The 22,580-nt window shown below is 48.1% G+C and overlaps 1 pseudogene; it reads right to left on the reverse strand.

Annotated features, from left to right (window-relative positions):
- Positions 1 to 3,476: 3,476 nt before the first annotated feature.
- On the reverse strand, positions 3,477 to 14,513 carry LOC123741910 (epsin-2-like; annotated as a pseudogene).
- Between the last annotated feature and the right edge of the window lie 8,067 nt (positions 14,514 to 22,580).

Below are 22,580 nucleotides of genomic sequence, written 5' to 3' on the forward strand. Positions count from 1 at the left end.
GAACTAAAAATGCATGCATTGTCCAACATAATGTCCTAGGAGTTGTCATCTGATGGAGATTGTCAAAGGTTAGTGCATCATTTTAGCTGGTTTTATGGTTTTGGTGACCCTGTCTTTGACTTGACAAAACATTACACGACAACTCTTGTAAATGTACTGTCCTAACATACTCTAAATTTATGCTTTCGCCGTAAAACCTTTTTGAAATCGTAAAACGTGGTTAGATTAAGGAGATGTTTATCTTTCAAATGGTGTAACATAGTTGTATTTTTGAAAATTTGAATTTTGACATTTATTTGGATTCAAATTTGCCGCTCTTGAAAATGCACCTGCTGTTGATGGAGTGCACCACGGGTGGTACGCTACGTCCCACCTAGCCCCAAGAGGTTAAAGGTCCCCAAAGCGAACACATCCCTGGGTCGCTCGTCTTTTCAGTTCACTGCAGCTAGCGACTGGAACGAGCTGCAACAAACACTCAAACTGGACAGTTTTATCTCAATCTCTTCATTCAAAGACTCAATCATGGACACTCTTACTGACAGTTGCTGGCTGCTTTGTGTGATGTATTGTTGTCTCTACCTTCTTGACCTTTGTGCTGTTGTCTGTGCCCAATAATGTTTGTCCATGCCGTGTTGCGCTGCTGCCACGCTGTGTTGTCGTGTTGCGCTGCTGCCACGCTGTGTTGTCGATGTTGCGTTGCTGCCACGCTGTGTTGCTACCATAACTGACTTGCCTAGTTAAATAAAAAGTTAAAATAAAACAAATATATAGATTTTTAAAGCACTGAGCTAGCCTGCAACTTCAATTCTTGGAGTACATCAAACTGCACATGTTCAGTCTGATTGAGACTCCATCCTAATCCACTTCCTGTTCAGTCAGACTCCATCCTAATCCACTTCCTGTTCCGTCCAGACTCCATCCTAATCCACTTCCTGTTCAGTCAGACTCCATCCTAATCCACTTCCTGTTCCGTCAGACTCCATCCTAATCCACTTCCTGTTCAGTCAGACTCCATCCTAATTCACTTCCTGTTCAGTCAGACTCCATCCTAATCCACTTCCCTGTTCAGTCAGACTCCATCCTAATCCACTTCCTGTTCAGTCAGACTCCATCCTAATCCACTTCCTGTTCAGTCAGACTCCATCCTAATCCACTTCCTGTTCAGTCAGACTCCATCCTAATCCACTTCCTGTTCAGTCAGACTCCATCCTAATCCACTTCCTGTTCAGTCAGACTCCATCCTAATCCACTTCCTGTTCAGTCTTCACGTAGGAACGAACAGTGTCAGGTGATCGATGGCTTTGTCCTTTCAGCAAGAAGCTGCAACAAACACACACTGTATCCTAGAGTCTGTACAGTCCAAGGATGAACACAACTCCCAGCCAGCCCTCCTCCCGGCCAGTCAGCCAGCCCTCCTCCCAGTCAGCCAGCCAGCCCTCCTCCCAGTCAGCCAGCCAGCCCTCCTCCCAGTCAGCCAGGCCAGCCCTCCTCCCAGCCAGCCAGCCAGCCCTCCTCCCAGCCAGCCAGCCAGCCAGCCCTCCTCCCAGCCAGCCAGCCAGCCAGCCCTCCTCCCAGCCAGCCAGCCAGCCAGCCCTCCTCCCAGCCAGCCAGCCCCTCCTCCCAGCCAGCCAGCCAGCCAGCCAGCCCTCCTCCCAGCCAGCCAGCCAGCCAGCCAGCCAGCCAGCCCTCCTCCCAGCCAGCCAGCCAACCAGCCAGCCAACCAGCCAGCCCTCCTCCCAGCCAGCCCTCCTCCCAGCCAGCCAGCCAACCAGCCGCCCTCCTCCCAGCCAGCCAGCCAGCCCTCCTCCCAGCCAGCCAGCCAGCCCTCCTCCCAGCCAGCCAGCCAGCCCTCCTCCCAGCCAGCCAGCCAGCCCTCTTCCCAGCCAGCCAGCCAGCCAGCCCTCCTCCCAGCCAGCCAGCCCTCCTCCCAGCCCTCCTCCCAGCCAGCCAGCCAACCAGCCAGCCCCTCCTCCCAGCCAGCCAGCCAGCCAGCCCTCCTCCCAGCCAGCCAACCAGCCAGCCCTCCTCCCAGCCAGCCAGCCAGTCCTCCTCCCAGCCAGCCAGCCAGCCAGCCAGCCAGCCAGCCCTCCTCCCAGCCAGCCAACCAGCCAGCCCTCCTCCCAGCCAGCCAGCCCTCCTCCCCAGCCAGCCAGCCAGCCAGCCAGCCAGCCAGCCAGCCAGCCTCCTCCCAGCCAGCCAGCCAGCCAGCCAGCCAGCCAACCAGCCAGCCCTCCTCCCAGCCAGCCAGCCAACCCTCCTCCCAGCCAGCCAGCCAACCCTCCTCCCAGCCAGCCCTCCTCCCAGCCAGCCCTCCTCCCAGCCAGCCCTCCTCCCAGCCAGCCCTCCTCCCAGCCAGCCAGCCAGCCCTTCTCTGCCAGCCAGCCAGCCAGCCTACAGACAGAGATCCTAGTGAAGTATAAATATAGCTCTGGTATCTCTCAGTACTACAAACCATGAAAAGGAAAAACCCAAAAATAAACTGCATTTAATCCGTCATGGAAATAATAAATATGCTAATGAAGTACTGAAAAAACATGGTTCCTTCCACCTTCAATAATAACCTCATTATATTAACCCGGTCTCATAAGAGACAACGCCACACCTTCCATTATATTAACCCGGTCTCATAAAGACAACGCCACACCTTCCATTATATTAACCCCGGTCTCATAAAGACAACGCCACACCTTCCATTATATTAACCCGGTCTCATAAAGACAACGCCACACCTTCCATTATATTAACCCGGTCTCATAAAGACAACGCCCCACCTTCCATTATATTAACCCCGTCTCATAAAGACAACGCCCCACCTTCCATTATATTAACCCCGTCTCATAAACACAACGCCACACCTTCCATTATATTAACCCCGTCTCATAAAGACAATGCCTCCACACCTTCCATTATATTAACCCCGTCTCATAAAGAAAACGCCACACCTTCCATTATATTAACCCCGTCTCATAAAGACAACACCTCCACACCTTCCATTATATTAACCCCCAGCCCCGCTCTCATTGGCTGATTCAGCTGCTACACAGTTTCCACCACATTTATCATAACCACACACACACACACACACACACACACGTGAGACCTAGGAGCTCCACTGCTGTGACCTAAAGGTCAGAGGTGACTGGGGCCAGAGAGAGAGGAAGTGTTGTTTCTTTCTCTCTCTCCACGGTGAAGGAGGGATAAACACGGAGCTCTCCAGAGAAGAAGAACAGAGTCCAGCCACGTGAAGGAGAGAAGGGGGAACAGATTCCAGTCACGTGAAGGGGGAAGGGAGGGAAGAGGAACAGATTCCAGTCATGTGAAGGACAGAAGGGGAACTCTCTCTCTCTCTCTCTCTCTCTCTCACACACACACACACACACACCACACACACACACACACACCACACACACTGTGTGTGTGTGGTGTGTGTGTGTGTGGTGTGTGTGTGTGTGTGTGTGGTGTGTGTGTGTGAGAGAGAGAGAGAGAGAGAGAGAGAGAGTTAGGTCTACTCACAGCCGTGGTAAGATGCAGGTGACCCCTCTGACTTGCCGTACTCCTCGCTGTAGGAGGTCGACAGGTTGGGTTGAGACGAACCTCTGCCAAAACCCTGACCTGGTGTCACCGCCCCTGTAGTGGTTACCTGGGCCATCCTCTCCTTCGTCTTCAGAGCCTGGGAACGCTCACCTGGACAGGACAACATATCATCATCATCACTAACCTCACCTGGACAGGACAACATACCATCATCACTAACCTCACCTGGACAGGACAACATACCATCATCATCACTAACCTCACCTGGACAGGACAACATACCATCATCATCATCACTAACCTCACCTGGACAGGACAACATACCATCATCACTAACCTCACCTGGACAGGACAACATACCATCATCATCATCACTAACCTCACCTGGACAGGACAACATACCATCATCATCATCATCACTAACCTCACCTGGACAGGACAACATACCATCATCACTAACCTCACCTGGACAGGACAACATACCATCATCACTAACCTCACCTGGACAGGACAACATACCATCATCACTAACCTCACCTGGACAGGACAACATACCATCATCATCATCACTAACCTCACCTGGACAGGACAACATACCATCATCACTAACCTCACCTGGACAGGACAACATATCATCATCACTAACCTCACCTGGACAGGACAACATACCATCATCACTAACCTCACCTGGACAGGACAACATACCATCATCATCATCATCATCATCACTAACCTCACCTGGACAGGACAACATACCATCATCACTAACCTCACCTGGACAGGACAACATACCATCATCATCACTAACCTCACCTGGACAGGACAACATACCATCATCACTAACCTCACCTGGACAGGACAACATACCATCATCACTAACCTCACCTGGACAGGACAACATACCATCATCATCATCATCACTAACCTCACCTGGACAGGACAACATACCATCATCACTAACCTCACCTGGACAGGACAACATACCATCATCATCACTAACCTCACCTGGACAGGACAACATACCATCATCATCACTAACCTCACCTGGACAGGACAACATACCATCATCATCATCATCATCATCACTAACCTCACCTGGACAGGACAACATACCATCATCACTAACCTCACCTGGACAGGAGCAACATACCATCATCATCACTAACCTCACCTGGACAGGACAACATACCATCATCATCATCATCATCATCACTAACCTCACCTGGACAGGACAACATACCATCATCACTAACCTCACCTGGACAGGACAACATACCATCATCATCACTAACCTCACCTGGACAGGACAACATACCATCATCACTAACCTCACCTGGACAGGACAACATACCATCATCATCACTAACCTCACCTGGACAACATACCATCATCATCACTAACCTCACCTGGACAGGACAACATACCATCATCATCACTAACCTCACCTGGACAACATACCATCATCATCACTAACCTCACCTGGACAGGACAACATATCATCATCATCATCATCATCACTAACCTCACCTGGACAGGACAACATACCATCATCACTAACCTCACCTGGACAACATACCATCATCATCACTAACCTCACCTGGACAGGACAACATACCATCATCATCACTAACCTCACCTGGACAGGACAACATACCATCATCACTAACCTCACCTGGACAGGACAACATACCATCATCACTAACCTCACCTGGACAGGACAACATACCATCATCATCATCACTAACCTCACCTGGACAGGACAACATACCATCATCACTAACCTCACCTGGACAGGACAACATACCATCATCATCACTAACCTCACCTGGACAGGACAACATACCATCATCACTAACCTCACCTGGACAGGACAACATACCATCATCACTAACCTCACCTGGACAGGACAACATACCATCATCACTAACCTCACCTGGACAGGACAACATACCATCATCACTAACCTCACCTGGACAGGACAACATACCATCATCATCACTAACCTCACCTGGACAGGACAACATACCATCATCATCATCACTAACCTCACCTGGACAGGACAACATACCATCATCATCATCATCATCACTAACCTCACCTGGACAGGACAACATACCATCATCATCACTAACCTCACCTGGACAGGACAACATACCATCATCATCACTAACCTCACCTGGACAGGACAACATACCATCATCATCACTAACCTCACCTGGACAGGACAACATATCATCATCACTAACCTCACCTGGACAGGACAACATACCATCATCACTAACCTCACCTGGACAGGACAACATACCATCATCACTAACCTCACCTGGACAGGACAACATACCATCATCACTAACCTCACCTGGACAGGACAACATACCATCATCATCATCACTAACCTCACCTGGACAGGACAACATACCATCATCATCATCACTAACCTCACCTGGACAGGACAACATATCATCATCACTAACCTCACCTGGACAGGACAACATACCATCATCACTAACCTCACCTGGACAGGACAACATACCATCATCACTAACCTCACCTGGACAGGACAACATACCATCATCACTAACCTCACCTGGACAGGACAACATACCATCATCACTAACCTCACCTGGACAGGACAACATACCATCATCACTAACCTCACCTGGACAGGACAACATACCATCATCACTAACCTCACCTGGACAGGACAACATACCATCATCATCACTAACCTCACCTGGACAGGACAACATACCATCATCATCACTAACCTCACCTGGACAGGACAACATACCATCATCATCATCATCATCATCATCATCATCACTAACCTCACCTGGACAGGACAACATATCATCATCATCATCATCACTAACCTCACCTGGACAGGACAACATACCATCATCACTAACCTCACCTGGACAGGACAACATACCCATCATCATCACTAACCTCACCTGGACAGGACAACATACCATCATCATCACTAACCTCACCTGGACAGGACAACATACCATCATCATCATCACTAACCTCACCTGGACAGGACAACATACCATCATCATCATCACTAACCTCACCTGGACAGGACAACATACCATCATCACTAACCTCACCTGGACAGGACAACATACCATCATCACTAACCTCACCTGGACAGGACAACATACCATCATCATCACTAACCTCACCTGGACAGGACAACATACCATCATCATCATCACTAACCTCACCTGGACAGGACAACATACCATCATCATCATCACTAACCTCACCTGGACAGGACAACATACCATCATCACTAACCTCACCTGGACAGGACAACATATCATCATCATCACTAACCTCACCTGGACAGGACAACATACCATCATCATCATCACTAACCTCACCTGGACAGGACAACATACCATCATCACTAACCTCACCTGGACAGGACAACATACCATCATCATCATCACTAACCTCACCTGGACAGGACAACATACCATCATCACTAACCTCACCTGGACAGGACAACATACCATCATCATCACTAACCTCACCTGGACAGGACAACATACCATCATCACTAACCTCACCTGGACAGGACAACATACCATCATCACTAACCTCACCTGGACAGGACAACATACCATCATCATCACTAACCTCACCTGGACAGGACAACATATCATCATCATCATCATCACTAACCTCACCTGGACAGGACAACATACCATCATCACTAACCTCACCTGGACAGGACAACATACCATCATCATCATCACTAACCTCACCTGGACAGGACAACATACCATCATCACTAACCTCACCTGGACAGGACAACATACCATCATCACTAACCTCACCTGGACAGGACAACATACCATCATCATCACTAACCTCACCTGGACAGGACAACATATCATCATCACTAACCTCACCTGGACAGGACAACATACCATCATCATCATCATCACTAACCTCACCTGGACAGGACAACATATCATCATCACTAACCTCACCTGGACAGGACAACATACCATCATCACTAACCTCACCTGGACAGGACAACATACCATCATCATCATCACTAACCTCACCTGGACAGGACAACATACCATCATCATCACCACTAACCTCACCTGGACAGGACAACATATCATCATCACTAACCTCACCTGGACAGGACAACATACCATCATCATCATCACTAACCTCACCTGGACAGGACAACATACCATCATCACTAACCTCACCTGGACAGGACAACATACCATCATCACTAACCTCACCTGGACAGGACAACATACCATCATCATCATCACTAACCTCACCTGGACAGGACAACATACCATCATCATCATCACTAACCTCACCTGGACAGGACAACATACCATCATCACTAACCTCACCTGGACAGGACAACATACCATCATCACTAACCTCACCTGGACAGGACAACATACCATCATCACTAACCTCACCTGGACAGGACAACATACCATCATCATCACTAACCTCACCTGGACAGGACAACATACCATCATCATCATCATCACTAACCTCACCTGGACAGGACAACATACCATCATCATCATCACTAACCTCACCTGGACAGGACAACATACCATCATCACTAACCTCACCTGGACAGGACAACATACCATCATCACTAACCTCACCTGGACAGGACAACATACCATCATCACTAACCTCACCTGGACAGGACAACATACCATCATCACTAACCCTCACCTGGACAGGACAACATACCATCATCATCACTAACCTCACCTGGACAGGACAACATACCATCATCACTAACCTCACCTGGACAGGACAACATACCATCATCATCATCATCATCACTAACCTCACCTGGACAGGACAACATATCATCATCACTAACCTCACCTGGACAGGACAACATACCATCATCATCATCACTAACCTCACCTGGACAGGACAACATACCATCATCACTAACCTCACCTGGACAGGACAACATACCATCATCACTAACCTCACCTGGACAGGACAACATACCATCATCATCATCATCACTAACCTCACCTGGACAGGACAACATACATCATCATCATCATCATCACTAACCTCACCTGGACAGGACAACATACCATCATCATCATCATCACTAACCTCACCTGGACAGGACAACATACCATCATCACTAACCTCACCTGGATAGGACAACATACCATCATCATCATCACTAACCTCACCTGGACAGGACAACATACCATCATCACTAACCTCACCTGGACAGGACAACATACCATCATCACTAACCTCACCTGGACAGGACAACATACCATCATCATCACTAACCTCACCTGGACAGGACAACATACCATCATCATCATCACTAACCTCACCTGGACAGGACAACATATCATCATCATCACTAACCTCACCTGGACAGGACAACATACCATCATCACTAACCTCACCTGGACAGGACAACATACCATCATCATCATCACTAACCTCACCTGGACAGGACAACATACCATCATCATCACTAACCTCACCTGGACAGGACAACATACCATCATCACTAACCTCACCTGGACAGGACAACATACCATCATCATCATCATCATCACTAACCTCACCTGGACAGGACAACATACCATCATCACTAACCTCACCTGGACAGGACAACATACCATCATCATCATCACTAACCTCACCTGGACAGGACAACATACCATCATCACTAACCTCACCTGGACAGGACAACATACCATCATCATCACTAACCTCACCTGGACAGGACAACATACCATCATCACTAACCTCACCTGGACAGGACAACATACCATCATCACTAACCTCACCTGGACAGGACAACATATCATCATCACTAACCTCACCTGGACAGGACAACATACCATCATCACTAACCTCACCTGGACAGGACAACATACCATCATCATCATCACGAACCTCACCTGGACAGGACAACATACCATCATCATCATCACTAACCTCACCTGGACAGGACAACATACCATCATCACTAACCTCACCTGGACAGGACAACATACCATCATCACTAACCTCACCTGGACAGGACAACATACCATCATCACTAACCTCACCTGGACAGGACAACATACCATCATCACTAACCTCACCTGGACAGGACAACATACCATCATCATCACTAACCTCACCTGGACAGGACAACATACCATCATCACTAACCTCACCTGGACAGGACAACATACCATCATCACTAACCTCACCTGGACAGGACAACATACCATCATCACTAACCTCACCTGGACAGGACAACATACCATCATCACTAACCTCACCCTGGACAGGACAACATACCATCATCACTAACCTCACCTGGACAGGACAACATACCATCATCACTAACCTCACCTGGACAGGACAACATACCATCATCACTAACCTCACCTGGACAGGACAACATACCATCATCACTAACCTCACCTGGACAGGACAACATACCATCATCATCACTAACCTCACCTGGACAGGACAACATACCATCATCATCACTAACCTCACCTGGACAGGACAACATACCATCATCACTAACCTCACCTGGACAGGACAACATACCATCATCATCATCACTAACCTCACCTGGACAGGACAACATACCATCATCATCACTAACCTCACCTGGACAGGACAACATACCATCATCACTAACCTCACCTGGACAGGACAACATACCATCATCATCATCATCACTAACCTCACCTGGACAGGACAACATACCATCATCATCATCACTAACCTCACCTGGACAGGACAACATACCATCATCATCATCATCACTAACCTCACCTGGACAGGACAACATACCATCATCATCATCATCACTAACCTCACCTGGACAGGACAACATACCATCATCATCATCATCATCACTAACCTCACCTGGACAGGACAACATACCATCATCATCATCACTAACCTCACCTGGACAGAGTGGTCTATGATAGACAGGACATTACCCCAGACAGGACATTACCCCAGACTAGAATATCTCTGCTGTAACCCAGAAGGAGGGGAATGTAATCTGTAGAGACTAGAATATCTCTGCTGTAACCCAGAAGACAAGGAGGGGAATGTAATCTGTAGAGACTAGAATATCTCTGCTGTAATCCAGAAGACAAGGAAGGGAATGTAATCTGTCGACACTAGAATATCTCTGCTGTAACCAAGAAGACAAGGAAGGGAATGTAATCTGTCGAGACTAGAATATCTCTGCTGTAACGAAGAAAACAAGATGGGAATGTAATCTGTAGAGACTAGAATATCTCTGCTGTAATCCAGAAGCTTGATCTTGCCATTGGATACTTCAGCTAGCAAATCAAAATGCAAAGATGTCGCCGTGAGCAAGATATCATTGATTTGACACATCTTTAAGACGTCCTAGTTGTACAAAACTTAGTGTTGTATGAAGTGGAAGAGAAGGCAGCAACGCCTGGTGTTAAATCCTACTGTCTATTTCTGAAGACACCGGGTTACCGCCCCAGTCTTCAGTACAGTCAACTATGAAGCTCCCCAGCCTACAGTCCCTCCTCGTCTTTCAGCAGTACCACCTCCCTCTCCCGCCTTTCAGCAGTACCACCTCCCTCTCCCCGCCTTTCAGCAGTACCACCTCCCTCTCCCCCTTTCAGCAGTACCACCTCCCTCTCCTCTCCTTTCAGCAGTACCACCTCCCTCTCCTCTCCTTTCAGCAGTACCACCTCCCTCTCCCCCCCTTTCAGCAGTACCACCTCCCTCTCCCCGCCTTTCAGCAGTACCACCTCCCTCTCCCCGCCTTTCAGCAGTACCACCTCCCTCTCCCCCCCCTTTCAGCAGTACCACCTCCCTCTCCCCGCCTTTCAGCAGTACCACCTCCCTCTCCCCCCCTTTCAGCAGTACCACCTCCCTCTCCCGCCTTTCAGCAGTACCACCTCCCTCTCCTCTCCTTTCAGCAGTACCACCTCCCTCTCCCCCGCCTTTCAGCAGTACCACCTCCCTCTCCTCTCCTTTCAGCAGTACCACCTCCCTCTCCTCATCTTTCAGCAGAACCACCACCTCCCTCTTCCTCACCTTTCAGTCTCTCCTCATCTTTCAGCAGAACCACCACCTCCCTCCCTCTTCCTCACCTTTCAGTCTCTCCTCGTCTTTCAGCAGAACCACCACCTCCCTCTTCCTCACCTTTCAGTCTCTCCCTCATCTTTCAGCAGAACCACCACCTCCCTCTTCCTCACCTTTCAGTCTCTCCTCATCTTTCAGCAGTACCACCACCCTCCCTCTTCCTCACCTTTCAGTCTCTCCTCGTCTTTCAGCAGAACCACCACCTCCCTCCTCTTCCTCACCTTTCAGTCTCTCCTCATCTTTCAGCAGAACCACCACCTCCCTCCTCTTCCTCACCTTTCAGTCTCTCCTCATCTTTCAGCAGTACCACCACCTCCCTCTTCCTCACCTTTCAGTCTCTCCTCATCTTTCAGCAGAACCACCACCTCCCTCCTCTTCCTCACCTTTCAGTCTCTCCTCATCTTTCAGCAGTACCACCACCTCCTTCCTCATCTTTCAGCAGAACCACCACCTCCCTCTTCCTCACCTTTCAGTCTTTCCTCGTCTTTCAGCAGAACCACCACCTCCCTCCCTCTTCCTCACCTTTCAGTCTCTCCTCGTCTTTCAGCAGAACCACCAGCTCCCTCCTCTTCCCTCACCTTTCAGTCTCTCCCTCATCTTTCAGTAGAACCACCTCCCTCTTCCTCACCTTTCAGTCTCTCCTCGTCTCTCAGCAGAACCACCACCTCCCTCCTCTTCCTCACCTTTCAGTCTCTCCTCGTCTTTCAGCAGAACCACCTCCTCCCTCTTCCTCACCTTTCAGTCTCTCCTCGTCTCTCAGCAGAACCACCACCTCCCTCTTCCTCACCTTTCAGTCTCTCCTCGTCTTTCAGCAGTACCACCACCTCCTTCCTCTTCCTCATCTTTCAGCAGAACCACCACCTCCCTCTTCCTCACCTTTCAGTCTCTCGTCATCTTTCAGCAGTACCACCTCCCTCTCCTCATCTTTCAGTAGAACCACCTCCCTCTTCCTCACCTTTCAGTCTCTCCTCGTCTTTCAGCAGAACCACCACCTCCCTCCTCTTCCTCACCTTTCAGTCTCTCCCTCATCTTTCAGCAGAACCACCACCTCCCTCCTCTTCCTCACCTTTCAGTCTCCTCGTCTTTCAGCAGAACCACCACCTCCCTCTTCCTCACCTTTCAGTCTCTCCTCATCTTTCAGCAGAACCACCACCTCCCTCTTCCTCACCTTTCAGTCTCTCCTCATCTTTCCAGCAGAACCACCTCCCTCCTCTTCCTCACCTTTCAGTCTCTCCTCATCTTTCAGCAGAACCACCACCTCCCTCCTCTTCCTCACCTTTCAGTCTCTCCCTCGTCTTTCAGCAGAACCACCACCTCCCTCTTCCTCACCTTTCAGTCTCTCCTCATCTTTCAGCAGTACCACCACCTCCCTCCTCTTCCTCACCTTTCAGTCTCTCCTCGTCTTTCAGCAGAACCACCACCTCCCTCCTCTTCCTCACCTTTCAGTCTCTCCTCGTCTTTCAGCAGAACCACCACCTCCCTCCTCTTCCTCACCTTTCAGTCTCTCCTCGTCTTTCAGCAGAACCACCAGCTGTTTGCTCTTCTCTCTGACGTTGATTCCCTGGTCCTTTCCGTCTCTGTCGATGTACTGGAAATCCTTCAGAGTCTGAATGGCAAAGATGTTCTCTTTACACTGTAGGGCCACGCGCTCTGACCCTGTCTGGGAAACACACACACACACAATATTAAACACTGTAGGGGCCACACGCTCTGACCCTGTCTGGAAAACACACACACACACACACACACACACACACACACACACACACACACACACACACCATATTAAACACTGTAGGGCCACGCGCTCTGTACCCCGTCTGGGAAACACACACACACACCATATTAAACACTGTAGGGGCACACGCTCTGTACCCGTCTGGGAACACACACACACACACACACACACCATATTAAACACTGTAGGGGCCACGCGCTCTGACCCTGTCTGGGAAACACACACACACACACCATATTAAACACTGTAGGGGCCACACGCTCTGTACCGTCTGGGAAACACACACACACACACACACACACACACACACACACACACACACACACACCATATTAAACACTGTAGGGGCCACACGCTCTGACCCCGTCTGGAAAAATGTCAAAGGGGTCGAATCCAAACTTGATCTCAGACGTTACATACGGGATACCAGTTAGGATCCTGACCGAAAACGCTCAAAGAAAACCAAGCCAAAACGCTAGGATGAATTTCTTTGTTTAGGTTAGGTGCGTTTCCCCGTCCGTCAGGAGACTGAAAAGATTGTCACCTGCCCCCAGATCCTCAAAAAAGGTTTTTACAGCTGCACCATCGAGAGCATCCTGACCGGTTGGCATCACCGCCTGGTACGGCAACAGCTCTGCATCTGACCCGTAAAAAGGCACTACAGAAAGAGTAGCGCAAACGGGCCCCCCAGTACATCCCCCCAAAAAATAAAATAATCAGCATTTCACATTCAAATCCACACTTGTTTTTATTCAAAACGCATAACGTGAGACAAATAATAATAAGAATAGTAAAGTTGTAGATTTTTTTGATTGGTAACAGTTTTACCTTAATCAGGTAGTCGAGCAGCGTCAGCGCCTTGTAACGTGCCTCCAGTTCTTCCCGTGGTCGTTGAGGCGTCTCCAGATCATGCTCATGATCTCGCTGAACCGCCACCGCGTTATAGGTCAGGTCGGCCACCTCTGACATCAGAGAGGACGAAGGGCCCCAGGGGTCGTTGGAAGTGGACTCCCGGACTTTCTTCTCCGCGTCGGAGTAATTGTTCACCATGTTCTTCACAGAACGTCTGATAGTGGAGCTAGGCATTGTGGCGGTCTCACACACACACCTCGCGCGCGCTAGCTACCACGACTGGGACACAGTCAAGAGTGTGTGTGTGTGTGTGTGTGTGTATGATGGAGGGAGAGAGTTTGTGGATACGGATCCGTTCTCGCTGCACTGGCAGCGTCGTGTGTGTGTTGTCACCGTGTCAGAGTGTGTGTGTGTGTGTGTTGTCAGAGTGTGTGTGTGTGTGTGTGTTGTCAGAGTGTGAGTGTGTGTGTGTGTGTGTGTGTGTGTGTCAGAGTGTGAGTGTGTGTTCAGGACGTCTCCGCAGACCAGCAGTGTGTTCCACAGTCGTCCAGACAACAGCCTGTTAGAACCATCTCCACACACACAGCCACGCCGTCGCCTGAGGAGAGAGACGGGGGGCAGAAGCAAGAAGAGAGAGAGGGGGAGCGAACGAACGAAGGGGGAAAGAGAGAGGATGAGCGAAGGGGAGAGGGGGAAAGAACGAGAGAGAGGGTCATATCAATTTAAGGGACCAGAAATGTGACTCTGCCAAACCTCCCTCCTCCTGCCTCCCCCTCCTCACCCTGCCTCCCCCTCCTACCAAACCTCCCCTCACCCTGCCTCCCCCCTCCTGCCAAACCTCCCCTCCTCACCCTCCTCCCCCTCTGGCCAAACCTCCCCCTCCTGCCAAACCTCCTTCCTCCTCCAAACCCCCTCCTCACCCTGCCTCCCCCTCCTGCCAAAACTCCTTCCTCCAAACCCCCTCCTCACCCTGCCTCTCCCCCTGCCTCCCCTCTTCTGCCAAACCTCCCTCTCCCCTCCTCACCTTGCCTCCCCCCTCCTGCCAAATCTCCTTCCTCCCTCCAAACCTCCCCTCCTCTCACCCTGCCTCCCCCTCCTGCCACTATGAATACAGCACTGACCTAATGACATCTGCTGCTTTAAAATCACTTACCCACACACACACACACACTGAGAGGAAGAGCCCCCATCTGTCTCCCCCGGAACAACCCCCCCTCCCCAGCGCAGGAGGACTGTACACAGACAGGGTCTGTCAGAGACAGAGAGAGAGAGAGAGCGAGAGACAGACAGAGACACAGAACAGACAGAGACACAGACAGACAGAGAGAGAGAGACAGAGACAGACAGAGACAGAGAGAGAGACAGAGAGAGACAGAGAGAGAGACAGAGAAAGTCAGCCTAAACCACACTAGACTATGCAACACAAAGCTTTTACTATCTTCATCCTGGAATAGACAAAGTTTGAGGTCATCGGGGTTTGCCGACCGGACCTCCTCGTCTCATCGTGCTCTAGTGACTCCTTGGACCAGGGCGCCTGCCTGCAAGCTGACTTCTGTCGTCAGTTGGATGGTGTCTTTTCCTCCGAACACATTGGTGCGACTGGCTTTCCGGATTTTAAGGAGAGCACCGTGTCAAGAAGCAGCGCAGTTTGGCAGGGTCGTGTTTTCGCGGAGACGCATGGCTCTCGGGCCTTCACCTCTCGAGTCCGTTGCAGCGATGAGACAAGATCGTAACTACCAATTGGATAGAAGGATGGCGCCAGCTGCCCTTTTACGAGCTCCTAACCAACTGTGCTATTTTGTACGGTTTTTCCACTCTCTTTGTATCTTATTTTGTACATAACGTAATGCTACTGTCTCTTATGACCAAAAAAGAGCTTCTACATCAGAACAATTAAATCACCTCAAACTGGATGAAGAATTTTTTCACATCATCAACTGTTCAGAGGAGACTGCGTGAATCAGGCCTTCATGGTCGAATTGCTGCAAAGAAACCACTACTAAAAGGACACCAATAAGAAGAAGAGACTTGCTTGGACCAAGAAACCCGAGCAATGGACATTAGACCGGTGGAAATCTGTCCTTTGGTCTGATGAGTCCAAATTTGAGATTTTTAGGTTACAACCACCGTGTCTTTGTGAGACGCAGAGTAGGTGAACAGATGATCTCAGCATGTGTGGTTCCCACCGTGAAGCATGGAGGAGGAGGAGGAGTGATGAGTGCTTTGCTGGTGACACAGTCAGTGATTTATTTAGATTTCAAGGTACACTTAACCAGCATGGCTACCACAGCGATACATCATCCCATCTGGTTTGCGCTTAGTGAGACCATTTGTTTTTCAACAGTACAATGACCCAACACACCTCCAGGCTGTGTAAGGGCTATTTGACCAAGAAGGAGAGGGATGGAGTGCTGCATGAGATGACCTGGCTTCCCACAAATCACTGACCTCAACCCAATTGAGATGGTTTGGGATGAGTTGGACCAGAGAGTGAAGGAAAAGCAGCCAACAAGTGCTCAGCATATGTGGGAACTCCTTCAAAGACTGTTGGAAAAGCATTCCAGGTGAAACTGGTTGAGAGAATACCAAGAGTGTGCAAAAAGCTGTCATCAAGGCAAAGGGTGGCTACTTTGAAGAATCTAAATCTACATGATTCCATGTGTGTTATTTCATAGTTTATGGTCGCCACTATTATTCTACAATATAGAAAATAGTACAAATAAAGAAATGAATGAGAAGGTGTGGGGGAGGTGTATTTGTCAATACGGCTGGTGTGCGATGTCTAATATTAAGGTAGTATCTGAGAAGTATACAGTTGAAGTTTCGGAAGTTTTACATACCACTTAGGTTGGAGTCATTAAAACTCGCTTTTCCAACCACTCCACACATTTCTTGTTAATTAACAAACTCTAATTTTGGTAAGTCGGTTAGGACATCTACTTTGAGTGACGAAACAAGTAATTTTTCCAACAACATTTCAAATTCTTAAAATAGAAGTGGTGATCCTAACTGACCTAAGACCGGGAATTTTTACTAGGATTAAATGGTCATGAATTGCAGAAAATCTGAGTTTAAATGTATTTGGCTAAGGGATATGTAAACTTCACTTCAACCGTACCACCTCAGTCACCGGCTTCATCAATAAGTGAGGACGTCAGCTACGCCCTCAGACGAACCATCACAGGGAAAGGGTCAATACAGGACTAAGATTGAATCCTACTACACCGGCTCCGACGCTCATCGGATGTGGCAGGGGGTTTGCAAACTATTACGGACTACAAAAGGGAAACCCAGCTGCAAGCTGCCTGGTGACGCGATACGTGCCGCCAGATCGGGCTAAATACCTTTTTATTGCTCGCTTCGAGGGCAAGCAACACTGAAGCAGGCATGAGAGCACCAGCTGTTCCGGACAACTGTGTGATCACGCTCTCCGTAGCCAATGTGAGCAAGACCTTCAACATTCACAAGGCCACAGGGCCAGACGGATAACCAGGACGTGTACTCAAGAGCATGCGCAGACCAACAGGAAAGGGTCTTTTCAACTTTTCCCGGACCGAGTCTGTAATACACCTACATATATATGTTTCAAACAGACCACCATAGTCCCTGTGCCCAAGAAAGCGAAGGTAACCTGCCTAAATAACTACCCCCCGTAGCATGACCAGCCTTTCAAGCTTGCTGCCATCCAGGACCTATATACTAGGCAGTGTCAGAGGAAGACTGGCAGGCGTACCGAGCACCAAATCTAGATCCAAAAACAGCATCTACCCCCCAATTAGCCATAAGACTCCTGAACAATGAATCAAATGACCTATTTGCATTGACATTGAAAATATTACGAAATAAAAATGATAGAAAAACATGGCGACACGGCCAAATGACTATCGCTCCGTCGGCGCTCACCTCGTCATCACGAAGTGCTTGGAGAAGGCTTGTCACGGCCCAGATCAAGGCCAGGCACACTGGACCACTCCAATTTACCTACCACTCGTAACAGATCCACAAAAGATGCCACTTCCATCACATCTGGACAAGAGGAACACCTCTTGCCGGAATGCCGTTCATTAAACGACAGTTCCAAGCATTCAACACTATTTGTTCCCTCCAAGTGCGACACCAAGCTCAGCCCCGGGTCTAGACCCTCTGCAACTGGAACCTGGACTTCCTGACGGGGCAGACCAGAGGCAACAAAACGTCTTCTACATTGACTCCTGAACAACGCGAGCCCCCAGGGATGTGTTGTCGTCCTCCGCTTTGTACTCAGTTCAATTGTAAGCCTGATAACTCCATCACTCCCCTATAGGCTGATTCATTGTTGTTTGATTGGTTGGTTAAGGGAACATGCTCCAATCCACATGAGTTAAAGTTTCTTGACGTCCACGTCACCGAGGACATGTCACGAACCAACACTCTTGTCAGAGGGTGCAACAGCGTCCTCTCGTCCTAAGGCTGCTTTAGAAATTTCCGGCCTGCCGGCGGGCCGCCCCCCACCCGGGGTCCTCGACGCAACGTCGAGAGCGTCTGATTCCGGTTGCATCATGCGGAATGCTCCGTCCACGACTGCAAAGGCCCTCCAGGGTGGTCCCACCCATCCAGGAAATATCTTGAAATGGTGCCTGAGGAAGGCATACAGAATTAAGGGACCCTCGCCAACACCACAGCCATAAGCTGATCTCTCCCTTTCAGTCATCAGACTGTATCAGAGCATGAGGTCTGATACCAACAGACTCAGACAGTTTCTATCTACAAGCCATCAGACTGCTGAACACCAAAACTGGACTGACCACTTACTCTGATTCTCCACACCTTAGTACACATGCACACCCACACATCACAACTGCTGCTATCAGACTTACTATACAGCTCGAATTTATACACTTTCCCCCACTTCCCCAATACATGTGTAAATATTGGACTATAAAACGGTGCCTTCTTGTATTATACTAATGCAAAAATTGTATTATTCTATTCTACTAAGTCTTTTTAATTAGTTTCTATTCTTATATTTTATGATTTCTTATTATTGTTGCATTGTCCAGAAGGAACCTGCAAGTAAACATTTCGCTACCCATGCGTATCCTGAAAAACTTGAAACATGTAGCAGCTAGCCTAACATGATGCTAACCACTCTAGGCTGCTAAAAACACACTATGTAGCAGCTAGCCTGGCTAGCCTAGCGTGATGCTAACCACTCTGGGCTGTAAAAACACACTATGTAGCAGCTAGCCTGGCTAGCCTAACATGATGCTACCACTCTGGGCTGTAAAAACACACTCATAAAAAAATGGCATCAACGAGTCCATCTGACTCTGGGGAAGTAGATAAAAGGGCCTCATTGCCAAAAATCAGAATGTATCCTTTATTGATACACTGGGCGGACAACACAATAGGTATTTCTGTGGTGTGTGTGTGTAGTGTGTGTCTAGACAAGCAACCCAGCCAGTTATTTCACCTGTCTAAAACATGATTGTTGGCATCTAGAATGTTGCAACTTTACAGATGGTAAACTGGGTCATGTTCACAGACTTCCGAGTTCCTCATCACTCATTTAGATGATATATGCAGCTAATCTCTCACAACACTACCCCCATCCACTGACTATTATCAGCTTCATTAAAAAAGCATGCAAGAAAATGTTCCCGAAGCACTGGTTTATTCATTAACAGTGCTCAGTGAGCTCCCGCCCAAGTGTCAAGAACTGCTTATCAATTCAATTCAGAGATGAATCTATACTAAACATAATGTAATGTCGCAAGCACTCATCTCTCACACCCACCCACCCCTTCCGTGCCCCTGATCGAGACGTCATTGCGTCCTTTTTGTCCTCCCCAGCCCAAGACAAAGCCGGAAATCCCTCCCTGAGAACCGGCTACAGGTGCATCGGCCTGCCCTTACTCAAACTGATCTCACACACACACACAGAGAGACAATAGCTGCTCCTAGCCTGGGCAGAGGGGGCATCCGGCTACACCCCAGGGCATTACCGGCTCAGTGTCCTGACCATTTACCGTGCTGAGAGATAAAAATGTTACAGCGACTGATGATACATGGTGAAAGCAGCGCCCAAACATTATAGCCATATAGTTAATAACTTACATAAAGTGAACATAAGTTAAAATGATGTTCGCTTTTCAATGTTAACTAGTTACCGAACTGTAGGATAGTTTACTGGAAATATGGTCAGTGGTATTTCTTGCTACACAGTGATTCATCAACCACATCGAAACTGCTGATATTATGAACTAGTTATGCAGAAACAACGCTTCCAGTTGTCTAGTTAGCTCGTTTTTTCCCACGAAAACAAAAAAACGGAGCCAGTAGCTAGTTAGTTAGCTAGGTAAAGTTGCTAGTTAGCTAACAACCCTGAATAACACAGCCTCCAAACGGTTACCTAAAGCTAAATGATAAACCCAACTTTACTCTCACACACTAGTAGCTTTGTATACAAACTAAAACTAGTGTCTGAAACATTTTATTGAGTAAACAGTGAAGTTTTTTTAAACCAGTTATGTTGGACTAACAAATTAGCATCAACGCCTTTCTTGACATACATCTCTAGCTAGCCGGCTAGTTAGCTTCGCTAGCTAACATTAGCTATTCTTTTTTTTTTACATTTTCTGTCACATTAAAATTGTTGGAGAAACGCTGTGACTTCACTACAACATCTAACTAAATTCATTTAAAAAACATGTTCATCTACAAAACTAACTAACGTTAACTAACAAAATGAACATGTTAGTTACAAAACTTATAGAAAATAAAAATTCCCCAAAAACAAAAAAGTTGTAGTAACGACAGAAACTCCCACCTTTCTCTTACAATCCTTCGGTTTAGAGTAAAAAAAGTGCATTTCAACACATTTTTGTTTAACATGTTTTTAGGGATTTATTCAATTGTTGCATTTATCTGGGTTTAAACATTTAGGGGAGTCACCCCCAACACGGTCAAAATGTTCAAAACAAAGTAGCTAGGCCACTTTAAGCTAAACTACAACACCTTTCGCGATACTGTTGGCTAGCTAGCTTTCTAGCTACAAACGATAATACAAAGGGTGGTAGAAAAAGCCTAACTGGTTGGTTAACTCAACGGGCTAACGTTAGCTAACTAGCCACTAGCTGGTAGTGTGTAGAAAAAAGCTAACCCTGGTAGCTAACTAACGGGCTAACGTTAGCTTGGTTTTAGCAACCGATGTACAAAGGTGGCAGAAAAGCTAGCCTGGTTAGCTAACTGGCTGGCGTTAGCTGGCTATCCTCCTAAACGATAATAAAAAAAGGTAGTAGAAAAAGCTAACCTTGTTAGCTAACTAGCTTTTTAACGATAGCTAGCCGGTTCATCATTCAAATCGAACATCACCCAAAAGCATCTCCCAAAGCCAAGGCGATTGAACAGCCTGGAAAACAAACAAAAGCAATGAATAACTTACCGTTCGCTGGTGCTTTGCACAACGCTGAATATCCAGGATTTTTGCAACCCTTACGATCAAGAAGTGAACATCAACAAAACAAAAACCCCAGGAAAGTTGACTTATTTTTGTTGTTTGAAAAAGCTTCTTTTACACCCTTCCCGTAATATGTGGTTTAAGTTAGCCAAGCTTAGGCTTTTTCTTTTTACACGTCTCTGACTCCCTGCTCCTATCAACGCATGGCGGGCGGTAAAAGCTCTCTCGTCCCGGGAGGGCATGCTGGCGGGAAGGGTGTGACCCCTATGACTCGCTGATGCAGAAATACATCTCCTCTCTCTCTGTCCCTCTCATCTCTCTCTCCTTTCGGAATCCATTCCTTAACGAAGAAGCCGTTGATTGGAAGCAACAGTGTGTGCTAAACTAGAGGACATGGGTAGAATGTAAAATATCAACATTTTACTCTCAGTATCCTCACTTCCTGGTCCCTTCCTCAAAACGCATTGGAAAAGGTCAGAAGGGACAGAGATCTGGTTTCGTCATCCGATAGATTTTTGAAGAAGGAGGCAAGGTTTAGTTAGAGATTTTTGTACATAGGTGGTTTTGAAGACAACTCAATATGGTGTAATTGCGCCTGCCAGCAATTTCGGGGTGTTTTCTTGATTAGGCGTTTAGGAGACGCCGCTTTAATATGACGAAACGCGCATTGAGCGGTTGTCATTCGTCAGTTCAGTGATACCTGCCATTGGTCAGTTCTGCACTGTCCAACTTTTTGTGGTTCCTATGTTGAAAAGCTTCTGGTTTTAAATGAATGGCTTTTACATACTTATTGACACGATGCACTTTTTTTTTCTTTGCGACTTTCAGTGGATGGTCGCATGATCAGAATGAGGATGTGTCATTATGCTTGCGCAATGA

The sequence above is a fragment of the Salmo salar genome, chromosome ssa03, assembly GCF_905237065.1.
Source record: "Salmo salar chromosome ssa03, Ssal_v3.1, whole genome shotgun sequence".
In the NCBI taxonomy this organism is placed as follows: domain Eukaryota; kingdom Metazoa; phylum Chordata; class Actinopteri; order Salmoniformes; family Salmonidae; genus Salmo; species Salmo salar.